Here is a 15,687-nt window from a genome sequence, read left to right as displayed (position 1 = left end):
ATTTTGTTGTATGAAACTGATTATACTGGTAGGAACGAAGTTGTAAACTGAGTGTACCAGCCTGCAATAGATTAATGTGTCCGTCCGTCCGTCCCCTTTCAATACTTTAACGAAGTGAAATCTCGTGCTGTTGGGTGTAAAATCAGCAATAGACAGCGCAGAGACTTGTCCTACCAGCCCACCCTGCAGGGACCTGTTTCGGACTAGTGGAGCGTTATTAATGCAATTAATCTAGTTACGCGATGGATTGAACCCCGTTTTAGCATCTCTCCACATCAGAGAATGGAAGTCGATTTGTTTATGTCATTATATAGAATATTCCAGTATAGCTCATAATGAGTTTCGTTTATACCATATACAGTACACAGAGATGATTTGCTTTGATATGGACTCGTCATTTAGAGGGAATGCTATGATCATGAACATCTGATCTAACGGCGCCACCATTTTTAAGCAAGTCTGATTCTAATGAGACCCAGAAGGTCTGAACTGGTCCATAATTGTCTTCATGATATATTCCCTTATTTAACACAATCCCTGGAAGGCCAATTGGCGATCCGGTATTTTTATTTTCTTACATGTAGATAAGGATGTGAGAGTTCCTCATGATGCCCGGTGTAATTTCCAGCGAAACGTCATGCAACAATGATGACGTTTTGCTTGCTCTTTAACATTCCCATTCGCTTAAAAAAACAAATCAAATAGCACATTTGCCCACATAGCAACTTGAATTGTTTGGCTCTGTCTGGTGGTGGAGGATTATATATAAAAAAATAAAAATCACAATATATCTGCACGATCTAACCCAAAATAAAACAAGTGTAGTGGCGTAAAGGGTTCGCGAACAGCAGTTGCATTCACGTACGGGGTTGCAAACAGTGAGGCCAGCTCAGGACGAGCAGGTGCAGGCGGGTGGCCTGGGTGACAGCAGACAGAGAGACGCCAGCAATTAGGGAAAGAGGCAGTGATTGGCTGGCTGCAAATGCAAACGCGAGGTAGGCGCCAGGGAGGCGAGAGATGGAGGCGATAAGGGGGAGAACACGCGCAAGAAACGCCGGAAGGACGCCGGCTTGATGAGAGCCATCTGAGGGCACTTAATGAGGAGGGGGATATAATGGGAACGTGTGAGGCAGTGGGGTTGAGTTGGTTGGAGATGAAGCAGTGAAGAGATTCAAGAGAAGTCCGGGACCTCGCTCTCCACACCTCGTCCTCCCCAGCGGTGCTGGCTGAACCCCCGCTGGGGGGAACGGGCGAGGTTGGAGGTGCGGGTGCCGACAGGCTAGCAGTGGAAAGGCTAGCGGAATGTTTAGTCTGAGTGTGAAAGGCTAGCGGGGTGAGAAGCTTGCAGAGTATACAGAGAGAGAGAGAGAGTCCGTGACAGGTTAGGAGAGCGGGGAGTAACAGGCTAGAGGAGCGAGAGAGAGTAAGCCAGAAGTAGCTGGTTAGCAGAGGAAGAGAGGAAGAGTTTGCGACAGGAGTGCGTGGTGTTGAACAAGAGGAGCATCCGTGTGGGATGCTGTGAATAAAGTGAAACAGCAGAAAAAGACGAAAGTTGTCCGCGTGAATAAACACCACTACAAGTACGAGTCGTGATATTGGTTGTGAAGAGCGTGTAAAATGAAGGATGACAATGGGTATTTATTTAACTCTAAATTACCTGTAAGATACGATGCCTATTGCACTCAACGGAATATCAGCGCACAACATTGACGTCGTCCTGTTTTTACAATTGGACATTTTCCACAACAGAAAAGGCCATCTGTCTTTTCAGACTTACCACCACTTAACTTTCGGACGGCAGTACTTGGGAAAATTCTACATTTAGCTCGGCGTTCGAGCAAGGTCATTGGACGGCCCTATCAGTCATGTGGGATATAATGTGTGTTATCCAAAGCCATCCGCTGTAAAGAATCGCACTTAAAGAGAGACGCTGCATGCAGAGGCTCAGCCTGGTTGTAGACCGACGTCAAATGAGGTGGAATGAAATACATTCTTTTCAAAGATGCACTGCAGCTACCATCCTCGCTGTACAATGCCTGAAGGTGTTCATTGATTTGTATTTTTTAGACATTGTGCCAGGGGCTTTAGATTCCCCGCAAGAAGGAGGCAAAACAAAATGAGCACGTCAACATTCCACGTATGCACTCAATCTTCAACCCTATTGCTACGGACAAGCCGGAAAGATGCCCTGCATCCTAATGGACGTCGATACAGTAACTCTGTCAAACACCCGTGCTCATGGCACACTGGGTGAGACTTATCCGGCTGCGAATGTTTTCTGTGATCAAGGCACTGCCTGTACACTTACAAGGTCACATTAGTGATTCTGTGCTGCAGCATGGAGCCTTCTTCGCGTTCGTGAGACTGCTAAAGAGCTAACCTCGTGTAACATGCCGCAGATATAGTGGTCATCGAATGCCGTTTGCAGGAATGGCCCTTGATGTTGGGTTTATAATATTTTGTTATCATCGTTATTATGGTTGTATACTCTAGGAGGTCTCAATGAGCCTCCATACTCTCTTTCAGGAGGGTCCTGGATGAGTAATCTCAAATTTAGTAATTTGTAAGCAATTATTTTGGCATTGGGATGTTTGGCCAATACCAGATACAAGTTATGTTTTTTTTTTACTATGTGGGGAAACCGGAGAAATTTGCGCAAAGCTTGCAGAACAGGGGAAGAACATACAATCTCCACACAGACTCGAGTCTGTTGTTGTTGTGAGGTACAAGCGTTACGACTGCATCACCCTGGCGATTAGCCAAATAGTGCATGCGTGTGCGTGGCACTGCAAGCAAGTCGAGAGCTGGCGCACCAAGGGTCGCCAGCTGCCCAGGTTTGACCTGGAGGGTCCAGGAATTGACCTCTGTGTTCGGGCAGCCGGAATTTATTTGTACCTAGATCTGGTACTGGGACTGTGCCGAACTTTAGTCAAGAGCTGTGCCGCAGTGGATCGTGCACTGCAGTGGAAAATGCAACGCCGTGGCCCCAGCAATTTAGGTTGAATTTACAGTCACGGCTAACGTCACTCGTAAATAAAACTAAACTATTTTTTTTATTTTACCAGGCAAGGCCTACTGAGCTATATAGCTCTTTTTTCAGACCCGGCTCTCACAAATGATGGCTCAATGAAGTGGCTTGTCCACGTGGTCATTCATAGCAGCCAAATGCTCTAAATTGCTTGTTTCTAAATGTGGAGGGAAATACCGGAGGGACCGGAGAAAAATCCACACCTCCACGGAGAGAGAGAGACACGCAAACGTCAAATATACAGGCGTCAGGGTCAGGATCGAACCGACGATCTGCTGCATACCAGGAGAGGTAGTTAACATTTCGCCACCGTATTGTCACAAGTCACAACCGAACCGATCCTGCGCCCAACCACAACATTTGCAGTGAGGCATGGTCAAAGAACCCCATGACCGATATGCTATATGGAGGCCTTCATCCAGCAGTGGTTTGACAAAGGGCTCTACATTTTTTTATTTCTATCATATTCTAATACTTTATACCCATCATACCTACTATAATCACCCAGGAATGTCTGTCCTTAACGCTCGTGACGTCACTCCACATCGACCAGACCCCCCCTCATTAATATTCATGGGCAGGTGACGTCCTCCAAATGAACACCCCCCCCCACCCCTCCTCATTAATAATCATGAGCGGGTGACGTTACTCAAGATGGAGTACTCCCCTCCCCCTCACTAATAATGTGCTTGTGACGTCACTCCACATCAAACAGCCCCCCTCATTAATAATCATAAGCAGGTGACGTCACTCCACATGGAGCACCCTCCCCCCCATTAATAATCATGAGCAGGTGACGTCACTCCACATCGAACAGCCCCCCTCATTAATAATCATTATGAGGTGACGTCCTCCAAATGGACCCCCCCCCCATCATAATAATTAGCGGGTGACGTCACTCCACATGAGGGGGCGAGGCGCCTCCCCCCCCCTCCTCGGCGTCAACTGACAACCCTCACTACAAAGGCAGAACCCTCTCGTCACGTGATCTCCGAGACGCTGTTGTTGAGACATCAAAGTAAAAAGGACGTCATGATGAACAAGGGATTATAACCTTAAAATGAAATAGGTCTGTGTCACCGCGGCCTTACTAATTGCATACGAACTGATGCAGTGAATATCATGTCGCGGTCTGATTTTCGCTTGCAAGTTTCAGATTTACTGCAATACACCCGTCCTTGGACGGGCAAAAGGCTTGTTAATATATAATTAGCTTATATGAATACTGTATATGCTCATTATATAGTTATACGCAGTAGTTTGAAGGAGGACAGCACTTTATGAAAGCCGAATCCGAACTTAAGTATTAATCTTTCAAAGATGTGTCACCACAAGCCCCACAGTGACTGGGGTGTGATTACCCTTGCCACGCAGTTGAGAATTTGAGAAAAAACGCTCTCAAGCAAAAACTACAAAACGTATTACGTGAAGGTACGTTGCTTGATCAAACTGTGGCATATTTAGTGACGATGGTACTTCTTTTTTTATTACAGTGGATTAATGTTTACCAAGGACATGCTCTCGAGTACTCTGCTGTCGTGATAGACACTTTAATTAAAAGCTCATATTGCACGGTTCAAGGAAGCAAAAAAAATGTCACTCCGATTAACGCAAGTGCTTGAATCCAGTGCGTGGCTTAATCCGCAACCACAAACTTAGACAGTGTGCAGCTCTGCATATTTACGGTGCATTTCCTTCGGAATGTATGGAGACGACTGTTTTTTTCACCGTGTGACTTCTCGTGAGGATGTACTAGAGGGGAACCACATTCTCGGGATGATAAGAAGAAGCTCCAGAAAGCAGAACGCAACCCAAATCCCGTGCCCGGTGTCAAAAAGGTTATTCAGACACGGTCTCACACGCGACAAACAGCTACAAGCTTGTCAGACGCATCCGCAACTTGTGTGTTAAAGTACAGTGTAAAGTCGGGCATATTATGGTCACTTTATGTCATGTAAGCAGTAGCAGCAGCCTTCCATCTGCACCGACTTTTAAGAGACACTTAAACGTCCCACGTCTGTGTCGCACGGCTTTCCACCGACACTGGGTTGACCTCAGAGTAATTTATGTATGTGGACATGTGCGCGTTTTATTTAAATTGTTTTCATTTCATTATATTTATTTTACTATTTATACAGTGGGAGGGGTCACACGTTATTGTTATGAGATGTTTGGCAATACATTCAAATATATATAATTCTCAGAGCTGAAAACTTTGGCAAATTTAGTGCAAAACCACATTTTATTCCATCGTGTTTTGTACATTCAGAATGTTTTTTTTTCAGAATCAGGATATTTATTCATACTGGCGGAATCCTATGAGCTATAAAGCTCTTTTTCACAGATGTCCAGTAATTGGTGATTGACCTGACACCATCATTTTCTAACTTTTAGAGAACCTTCCTGAATCGCCATGTGAATAGCTCCCTGAATTCGAACTCTGGGTCGAAGTGCCACTGGTTCATCACCCTGACATCTCAGCCACCCAGCCGTCGACCTGAAAATGTCGTAGTGTTACTTGTAAGTACAATGAAGCTGATCGTTTTTCAAAAACCAAGACGACAACAATGTACAGTGAGGGAAAAAAAGTATTTGATCCCCTGCTGATTTTAATTGTAGGATTATTTGAACAGTGAGAGACAGAATAACAACAACAAAAAAATCCAGAAAAACGCATGTCAAAAATGTTATAAATTGATTTGCATTTTAATGAGGGAAGTAAGTATTTGACCCCCTCTCAATCAGAAAGGTTTCTGGCTCCCAGGTGTCTTTTATACAGGTAACGAGCTGAGATTATGAGCACAATCTTAAAGGGAGTGTTCCTAATCTCAGCTTGTTACCTGTATAAATGACACCTGTCCACAGAAGCAATCAATCAATCAGATTCCAAACTCTCCACCATGGCCAAGACCAAAGAGCTCTCCAAGGATGTCAGGGACAAGATTGTAGACCTACACAAGGCTGGAATGGGCGACAAGACCATTGCCAAGCAGCTTGGTGAGAAGGTGACAACAGTTGGTGCGATTATTCGCAAATGGAAGAAACACAAAAGAACTGTCAATCTCCCTTGGCCTGGGGCTCCATGCAAGATCTCACCTCGTGGAGTTGCAATGATCATGAGAACGGTGAGGAATCAGCCCAGAACTACACGGGAGGATCTTGTCAATGATCTCATGGCAGCTGGGACCATAGTCACCAAGAAAACAATTGGTAACACACTACGCCGTGAAGGACTGAAATCCTGCAGCGCCCGCAAGGTCCCCCTGCTCAAAAAAGCACATATACATGCCCGTCTGAAGGTTGCCAATGAACATCTGAATGATTCAGAGGACAACTGGGTGAAAGTGTTGTGGTCAGATGAGACAAAAATTGAGCTCTTTGGCATCAACTCAACTCGCCGTGTTTGGAGAAGGAGGAATGCTGCCTTTGACCCCAAGAACACCATCCCCACCGTCAAACATGGAGGTGGAAAATTATGCTTTGGGGGTGTTTTTCTGCTAATGGGACAGGACAACTGCACTGCATCAAAGGGACAATGGACGGGGCCATGTACCGTCAACTCTTGGGTGAGAACCTCCTTCCCTCAGCCAGGGCATTGAAAATGGGTCGTGGATGGGTATTCCAGCATGACAATGACCCAAAACACACGGCCAAGCCAACAAAGGAGTGGCTCAAGAAGAAGCACATTAAGGTCCTGGAGTGGCCTAGCCAGTCTCCAGACCTTAATCCTATAGAAAATCTGTGGAGGGAGCTGAAGGTTCGAGTTGCCAAACGTCAGCCTCAAAACCTTAATGACTTGGAGAAGATCTGCAAAGAGGAGTGGGACAAAATCCCTCCTGAGATGTGTGCAAACCTGGTGGCCAACTACAAAAAAAATCTGACCTCTGTGATTGCCAACAAGGGTTTTGCCACCAAGTACTAAGTCATGTTTTGCAGAGGGGTCAAATACTTATTTCCCTCATTAAAATGCAAATCAATTCATAACATTTTTGACATGCGTTTTTCTGGATTTTTTTGTTGTTGTTATTCTGTCTCTCACTGTTCAAATAAACCTACCATTAAAATTATAGACTGATCATTTCTTTGTCAGTGGGCAAACGTACAAAATCATCAGGGGATCAAATACTTTTTTTCCCTCACTGTACTTTACTCAACATTCAATATAATATTCAATATATGTTCAATATATTCACTATATATTCAATGTATATTGAATATATTAATTACCCCCCCCCCCCTTTCGCACGTGAAGGGCTCACAAGTGACATCATCACATCTATCCCCGCTATTTAAGGAATGAAACAGGAGGAAGATTTCTCCACATATCCGGCTGCTGTCCGCCTGATGATGCTAGTTTTAATTGCTGGCGAAACGTCGTACTCAGATTGTACATGTTGTGGATTTTCTCTCCAACACACCGATGTGCTGTACTAGTGACGAATTGTCATGTTCTGTTTACGTGACACACCTTACTAATTTGCTGTGTCGGGTAGTGGCAGGTTTAACGACGCAATTATATGTACGCCATCAAACACAAAAAAACAAACCTCTATTATGGATGATATTGGTCGCGAAAGCATACGTATTAAACTACTGTACTGAAGTCAGATTTTATTTTTTACAGGAAACGATTTCTTGCAGTTTATCGTACATATGGTTTCCATCAATCACATTAATCTCAGATGAATACTGCAAAATTTGAAAGCCCAAGCTGATTTCAAAGAAATATATTTTTCGGTTTTGTGCAACATCTGGTTGTGTGTTGCCCTTTAATCGTGTTGTCTCGCTGACAATCGCATGGTAAAACTGAAAGCGATTAATTCAAATTAAGAAATGAAATCCTAGCAGTGACAGTGGTCAACCAGTAATGGTGATGACACGTTGATTAATTGACATTAAAGAACAGACCCAGACTTTTATTTTATATTTACAATACTGTAGTAACCACTGACATTAAGGCACTTGTTTCTAATGTGATTTTTTGGTACTTAGTTATTTGATGAGCAGTATTGTTAGGTTGGTGTGATATATTGTCCTTTGCACAGGAGCACTATATAACATTTAATAATCTTCGAAATAATGTCACCGAGACTAAAAACAAACACGATTTTTTTTCATCTCATCAGCTTTCAGACGGAATCAGTTGCACACAGCGAAATCCACTTTGCAAGAGTTTAAAAGGTTCGCATGGCCACGTTATTTCGAAACATCAAGCCCGCTGCCAGAGCCATTGTTGAAAATAAAATAATTATTTTGACATTTTTAAACATGTTTTGTCTCGGGGACAATTCCATGCCATTGTGGGACAAGATGCAGAGAACCACCAGCTGCCACATAGCCAGGTCAAACTGCTTGGCAAATGTGAGAACAAACAAACCAATTTAGTCTGTGGACTGGAACCAATGCATGAACTTTGGAATACTTATTTTTGACCTTTTTTACGACAACCTTATTCCGATTGCACAATGTCATGTGTTGAGCAATGATTTCGTTAAATTTTCAGAACACTGCATCACCCCGTGTTGAGAACGGTCCGCAGAAGTAGATATTACAGAACAGCTTCTGAGATCCCTTTAATTGGGCCTTTGTCTACACCAGGAGGCAGCACTTTGTTACTCACCCTGCTGTGAAGAGTAATTCTCGTCGCATGGCAGTCAAACCATTATGTGAAATGTCAGAGTTGGAAATTTACTGCGTTAAATGCAAAAACTATATTTCACATAATGCGTTATTTGTGTCGTTATTGGACTGAGACTATCATCCCACTACACTTAAGAACCCAGAATCTCACTGATGCCAGCTAAGCTCTCTGGCCTTTGAGCCACTTCACCACCATGAGTTGTGGAAATGTTCATGAATGACATTGTCACAGATATTTCGGTTTGCAATTGTTGCATCCACAGTTGTTGACTGTCCAACCGAGGGAAAGCAGGCCATTAAAAAATACACACTGAAAAGCTATGGAATGTGTTATGTCAATTTGAACATTCAGCCATTGTAAACTCGTGTAATGAAAACATTGATCATCAATGTTATTCAGTGCGCATTGTATATAGGGGTGTAATGATGCTTGATTTCATCAATTTATATTGATTATAGATATCTATGCATTTAATTATATATGTAATAATGAACGTATGTTTTTTTCTTGTATATAAGTGTGGTATGTAGTTGGTCCACATGACACTTCAGGCCACTGCAGGCTGTGTTAAGCAAGGGACCGATTATGTAATAAAATCACCACACTGATTTGTGACACTTCATTGAATCGCGATGAGAGCAAATCATTGCAACCCTGATTATAAACTAATTTGAAACCTCAGGTCTTGAAGAAACGAATGTGTGTCTCAGTGGGCGTTCACGTGATTAAAAGTTTATTGCAGTCGCAAAATGCTGAAACTTCGCTGTGCAAGATCACAACCCCTCTTGACCTACACTATCGCATACACCAGCTGAACGAATGCCCAATGGCGGCCTAAACAGATAACCATTGCAAACACAAAGTGTGTCGAAGTGCTACTGGGATTTCATGACATGCAGGTTGCTCAGGACCAATTAATTAAAACAATACATACGTGGACTTCAAAAAAAGTTTGAATGCCTGTGTGTGTGGGATAGTGTTGCCCCTGGCACTTGTGGGGTTTCTCCAGGCGGTCCGGTTTCTTCCCACACGGAAAAACACTCATTAATTGTCTGAAAAACATCTTAACATATATACGCACGTCCATGTGTCGGGATATTGTGCAGTTGTGAGATGCAGTTTGCAATGAATGATGCTATGCAAAACAACGACGATTATTATTATGAATGTTTGCACTTACAAACAATTGCGTGAACGCTTGTCACGCATAGAGCTGCAATAGGCGCGATATGCAAAGCCACGAAGACTGTGTTTCAAAGCTTAATACATGAGGGGGAGAGAAGTGGCTGCCGTTGGCTGCATCACTTTGATTATCGGGCCACAGCTAACATCGACTGGGAAGTAATAAGTAAACATAACTGTGAAACCATTAATATCAGTGCCTACATTATTACAGACCAATTCAGACCTTATTGGTCACCCCGTGCCCTTATACATCTCAACGGTTCATCCTACAAAGTTCCATCACAAGGGAGAAACACAAATTGACCAAAACATGTTTTTGCCCGTATTGAGACGGTTGTACGTCGTATGCACCTGAAATCTCAGTTTCCCTGTACAAGAATTCGGGTAAACCGTATGTGTCGACAGGTATGAGTAAACCTGTCCTGGGTACCCTCTCTTCACTGACCCGCATTGACCACTGCAATGAAATATGGTCCAACAAGCCACATAACTGAGAGATCATGGGGAGATATTCATCTGGTAGTGGATTGTCTAAGGGCTGTGGCAATGATTAATGATAATAATAATACAGCAGTATCAGACTGCATTTATAAAGAAGTCATAATAATAGTTTACGTACATTTTCTAATCCACCACTACAGTAACATACCGTGTTGTCATGGGGATTTGTTAAGTGTATAAATATAAATATTCCAACGTGATTCCGATAGTTGTATTAATCCCATTGGGGCATTTAATATAGATTCCAGATGTATTAAGCTTTTTTATTATAAATTTTTCGGCCCAAATCTGTATAAAACAAAGTTTGGTCTTAATTCACGTAGGTTGTCTGTTTTTTTTCTTTCTGATCGTTGCAACCAGGTCACAGCGACTTAGAGCAAAACTTCAACACTATTTTAGGGAAAATGTCAGGAGGAAATAACAGGCCAAAGGGATAGAATGCGTCTAATTACTTTTGATAAATTACAGTGCTTTAACAGGAATGTTCTGTTTATATTAATAGCAAAACAATGTGTACTACATCAATGTGAAGAACAGCTGAGTCACGATGTCGAATTGCATAAACTGAATATAACATCTAAACCAATGGTCCGATTAACATTGCAATATTGCACTTCACAGTGAACTGATTTTTTTAGAAAACAGACTCAATTCATATGGGAGTTTTCAGAATTTTAAGCAACCATTAAATGCACACAATGTAGACAACGTTTAAAGATTATGAAACTGTAATTGTACTTAAGTGTGGTGCTTTTCCATTTTAAGTGGCTATTATTGGACTATTCAGCACAGAAAATGGTTAAATACTCTGACATCTCCATGTGCTAGCGAGTGTCATCATCACATCACCAGATGAAAATACATTTCACGAAATCAGTTCCATGATAAATACAAGGAACATTTAAAATCACGACTATTTTAGAGATATAGTCAGAAGTACTAATTGTAATTGCAGGTGCAAAGAACAAAGAACAGCCACAACAACATTATTATTTGACAGCGAATGTGAATTTATATTTACGCGATCTAACCCAGAAAAAAACTCTATTATGGTTCTAAATGCTGTAGATTTGAAAATAGCGGTCTGAGTGTTATGGCATGAAACAAACAAATATATGCAAGGGGAACTTTTGGAGTAATAAAAAAAATCAGTGTTTGAGAAAAAACCTTTGGAAGACAACATCACAGAACCAGTGCAGTAATTGATGTAGCCTTTTCAAGTGCTCTGCTATAATGTCAATAAACCCTCCGAGTTGGAATAAGTCAAACGAAGTGAAATACCAAATGCAAAATACAATATTTTCATTTTTTGCAGCCAATGACGACCGGGTGGAGATAATCAACTTGCTATACTTGATAACATAATTTAAGCAAGGGTGGCTGAAGTTCCCCCATCAAACCCAGGTTCCCGGCTGTGCTGGCCCTGCGTTCAGACATATTCATGGAGAATTGACAGATTCAAGCGCGTCATGTCTTGACAAGAAGACAAAACGTGCGTGTCAGATTAAAAGCTGGCCACCAGCACATCATAAGGACATTCAAGAGGCATATAGAAGCTTCGCATGACATGAAGCTGTAAGTAATGACAACTGATGGACACAACTAATGATAGGATGACAGTCAACAGAGGACACGCATCAGTCAAATATTGCATTGATTCATAACCAGGTGGGTGCCCATAAAAGCGCGTCAGTCTTGCAAAGGGAGACTAATGGACACACTCAGACTTGCAGCAACCTGTAAACATGCAAATGTTCAAGGAATTACATTAAACCAGTGGAAGCCAGTGAGAGTATTTACTCAGGAAAATCACACAGGAGGGTCCTGCTCCAGTATTGGAATGTTGGCAAGTTCAGGTTTGGAAGGAGCTATTTGGAAAATAAAATCCAAATGGAATAATTTAAACGCACTGACTTAACGACTATGTTCTGATTCGGGTTATTTGATTGCGTAATTTTCCATTGCTAAAAACAATGTACAGTCGTTGGTACTGACCAAACATCCAATTGCATTAATCAGTTGCGATTACACAGCAGCAATATCGTTCCCTGGTAGTAAAACTCGCCACGACCCTCCTCCTGAATACGAGTCTTCAGACTCAGTGAGGCTTTCCTGGGTAAATACGAGTAATAATAATGATGATGAAGAAAAGCATCTAAAATTAAACTTATCTATGTTACCCACCGCATATATTTGTATATTTATCAAAGTGTTGATACAAAATGTTATCGAATTGTATATTGCAAGTACTTGTTACTTATGGGGTAACAAGCCTTTTTGCCCGTCCAAGGACGGGTGTATTGCAGTAAATCTGAAACTTGCAAGCGAAAATCAGACCGTGACGTAATATTCACTGCATGAATTCGTGTGCAGTTTGTAAGGGCGCGGTGACACGGACCTATTTCATTTAAAGGTTATAATCCCTTGTCCGTCACGACGTCCTTTTTACTTTGATGTCTCAACAGCAGCGTTACGGAGATCACGTGACGAGAGGGTTCTGCCTTTGTAGTGAGGGTTGTCAGTTGGAGTGACGTCACCCGCTAATTATTATGAATGTGGGGGGGTGTCCATTTAGAGGACGTCACCTTATAATGATTATTAATGAGGGGGGCTGTTCGATGTGGAGTTACGTCACCCGCTCATGATTATTAATGGGGGGGGCTGTTCGATGTGGAGTTACGTCACCCGATCATGATTATTAATGAGGAGGGGTGGGGGGGGGTGTCGAGTTTGAGGACGTCACCTGCTCATTAATATTAATGAGGGCGGCTGGTCGATGTGGAGTTACGTCACGAGCGTTAAGGACATTCCTGGGTGATTATAGTAGGAATATGCGTTGCTAAATGTGTTCTTTTTAATGTCAACGATTTCATTTATAAACAGTAACGTATAAACGTTAGTGAAATTCAAAAGTCCACATTTATGACTTCAGTAGATGCAATGCTGAGTGTTAATACAATTCTGGTACGAGGTGCAGCATATTGTACAACGCTGTAATACATTATAAAGTAAATTATATCAGTGCCGCATTAATGTACGATTGTAATGTATGAATGGACATAATTTAATTCGCTGTGCAGGCTTTATTTTGGAAACAATTGCGCAATATTGTTGCATTGCATTCAAGACAATTGTGGATTAGCTTAGGCACTGGATAGGGAATTATTCACCGAGCAGTGGATCGAGAATGACGCATATGCCGGGGCTGGTGACGTCATCGCGTAAATTCTAACTCGTGACGTAATGCACAACCATTAGCGGATATGACGTCATTTACAAATTAACAAAAGTCATTTTACAAATTGGCCTAGCATTTATTGCAGAATGTGTACGAACAGCCACGGTTATTTATTAGTAAAACTCATAGCAAATTTTTTAATATAAATCAAATATATAATTAATGCTTTTTTTGCCACGCCTTTTCCGTTATAGTTGTTGATGGGGGGGCAGAGGCGGGAAAACTCGATTCTTGAAACGAATTCTCAACTGCATTGATTCATTAATCGATTCCTCTTGTTTTTCGATTGTTCTGCCCATCGAACCTATAGTGTATGCATGGCGATTTAATAACCTCCACGGACACGTCCGATCTATGTGAGCACATCGCATGTGACGTTCGAGAATCGTAAAAAAAGTGATTTTTGGCGGTCGAAATCGATGCAAGAATGAATCGCGGACAAGGAATGAAATCGGAGAATCCTGACATGGCTCGAGTGACGATTGAGGTCCCACCGACCCCCTCCCCTCCATCCCTCAACACACCCCCTTCCAGGCAATTCCCCCCCCATTCCCCTCCCCTCAATACCCCTCCCTTCAATTACACCCACACCCCCCATTCCCCTCCCCTCAATACCACTCCCCTCAACCACCCCCAAAGACCCCCCCGCCTTCAATTCCCCCATCAGCCCCCTCCCCTCAATATACCCCTCATTCCCCTCCCCTCAATTCCCCCCTCCCCTCAATTCCCCCCTCCCCTCAACCACCCCCAAAGCCCCCCCCGCCTTCAATTCCCCCCTCATCCCCCCATCAGCCCCCTCCCCTCAATATACCCCTCATTCCCCTCCCCTCAATTCCCCCCTCCCCTCAATCCACCTCCTCCCGTCAATCACCCCTCTTAGCCCCATCCCACCCACTATCACTCACGCTCCATCGGCGGCGTCAATAGGACCAATCGTGTTCGAGCGGCCACGCTCTCGACCAATGAATGGGCTCTTATATGCGATAGCCCCGCCCTGTTTTATACTCCCCCCCCCTACCTCGGCTAGAATGGGGGGATTGTCTGCCAACCGGTGAGCCCCCCCCATACTGTGTCGCCCATTCAACCAATAAGCGGGCTCGTTCACGCGTAGTCCCGCCTTTTTTTACTGCCCCCCCACCCGTCACCGGGGTGGCCCCGCCTCCCCGCGCGCGTGCGCCCTCAGTAGTGGGTGCCCGGCGTAGCACGCGCGCGCTTTCCCTGGTGTCAGCGGCGTTGGCTTGCGCAGCCCGTAACAGCAACAATATAAATACGACTCCAATAGAAGCAATTCGTAACAGATAGCGTTAATTACACAACGGTAAATAAGCAACGTAGTCGTCGAGAAAAAATATATATTAATGCCGGTTGTTGAGATAAGCGGCGTTCGAGGCGGATGTAAAACGTGAGTATATTGTTTGCTATTAATGCAACTATATTTATTTATTTTATCTCATTGTGTGGTGGGAGTAGTACAAAGCATTTTAGACTCGTATACTGCTTAACAGTAATACTTAATGTTCGAGTATAATTAATCTAACGATCATAATCGAACGGTGCTGTGTTACGGTCGGAGGAGATGGGGTATAGTTTTAGTGGTTTCTAAAAATATAAAAAGCTTAAGTGTATATACCCTTGTCCCCCCATTCACTTGATTGATCGAGTATTTTAACGTTTTCATTTGTAATTGTATAAATACGTTGCACAGATTGATGCAAGTGAAATGTTCCTTATGAAATTGTAGATATTTATATATGTCATAGGGAGTACTGGGTTGACGTACAGTACTGTATTTACATTAACAACTGTAGCTAGTGTGTATAATAATATAACTTGCGTTTAATGATCATGTTTAGCAGCTCTTTTGATATTTCTACTGCTGGATGAGGCCCTCCGTCCAGCCGTGGGACTTGTTTGACCATACTTCACGCTGGTTAGACACGGGACCATAGGAAGTATAGTGCGTACAGTATAACAGTTCATTTTCTGCACTGCTATCCGACGCCTGTCACGAAGGCTTGCTTATAAATAATCCTTATCAGCAAATCAAGTCCGCGTGGGTTAAGCGTGTTCATGACACACATCCTATTTAATTGG

At 43.0% G+C, this 15,687-nt stretch overlaps 1 protein-coding gene across 9 annotated transcripts in view; it reads left to right on the top strand.

The window, feature by feature from the left end:
- The first annotated feature begins 14,753 nt into the window (after positions 1–14,753).
- Positions 14,754–15,687, top strand: part of LOC116951137 (uncharacterized) — an 85,280-nt gene continuing 84,346 nt past the window's right edge. For all 9 annotated transcript variants that reach the window (XM_076073522.1, XM_076073518.1, XM_076073516.1 and 6 more), the window contains exon 1: positions 14,754–14,995. The gene's annotated coding sequence lies outside the window, so the exon portion shown is untranslated. The remainder of the gene's footprint in view (positions 14,996–15,687) is intronic.

Source organism: Petromyzon marinus, chromosome 42, assembly GCF_048934315.1.
Source record: "Petromyzon marinus isolate PM22_M1 ecotype Great Lakes invasive population chromosome 42, UKy_Petmar_22M1.pri1.0, whole genome shotgun sequence".
Taxonomy (NCBI): Eukaryota; Metazoa; Chordata; class Hyperoartia; order Petromyzontiformes; family Petromyzontidae; genus Petromyzon; species Petromyzon marinus.
Note: the sequence above shows the minus strand (reverse complement) of the source record. Positions and strands in the feature narration are given on the sequence as shown.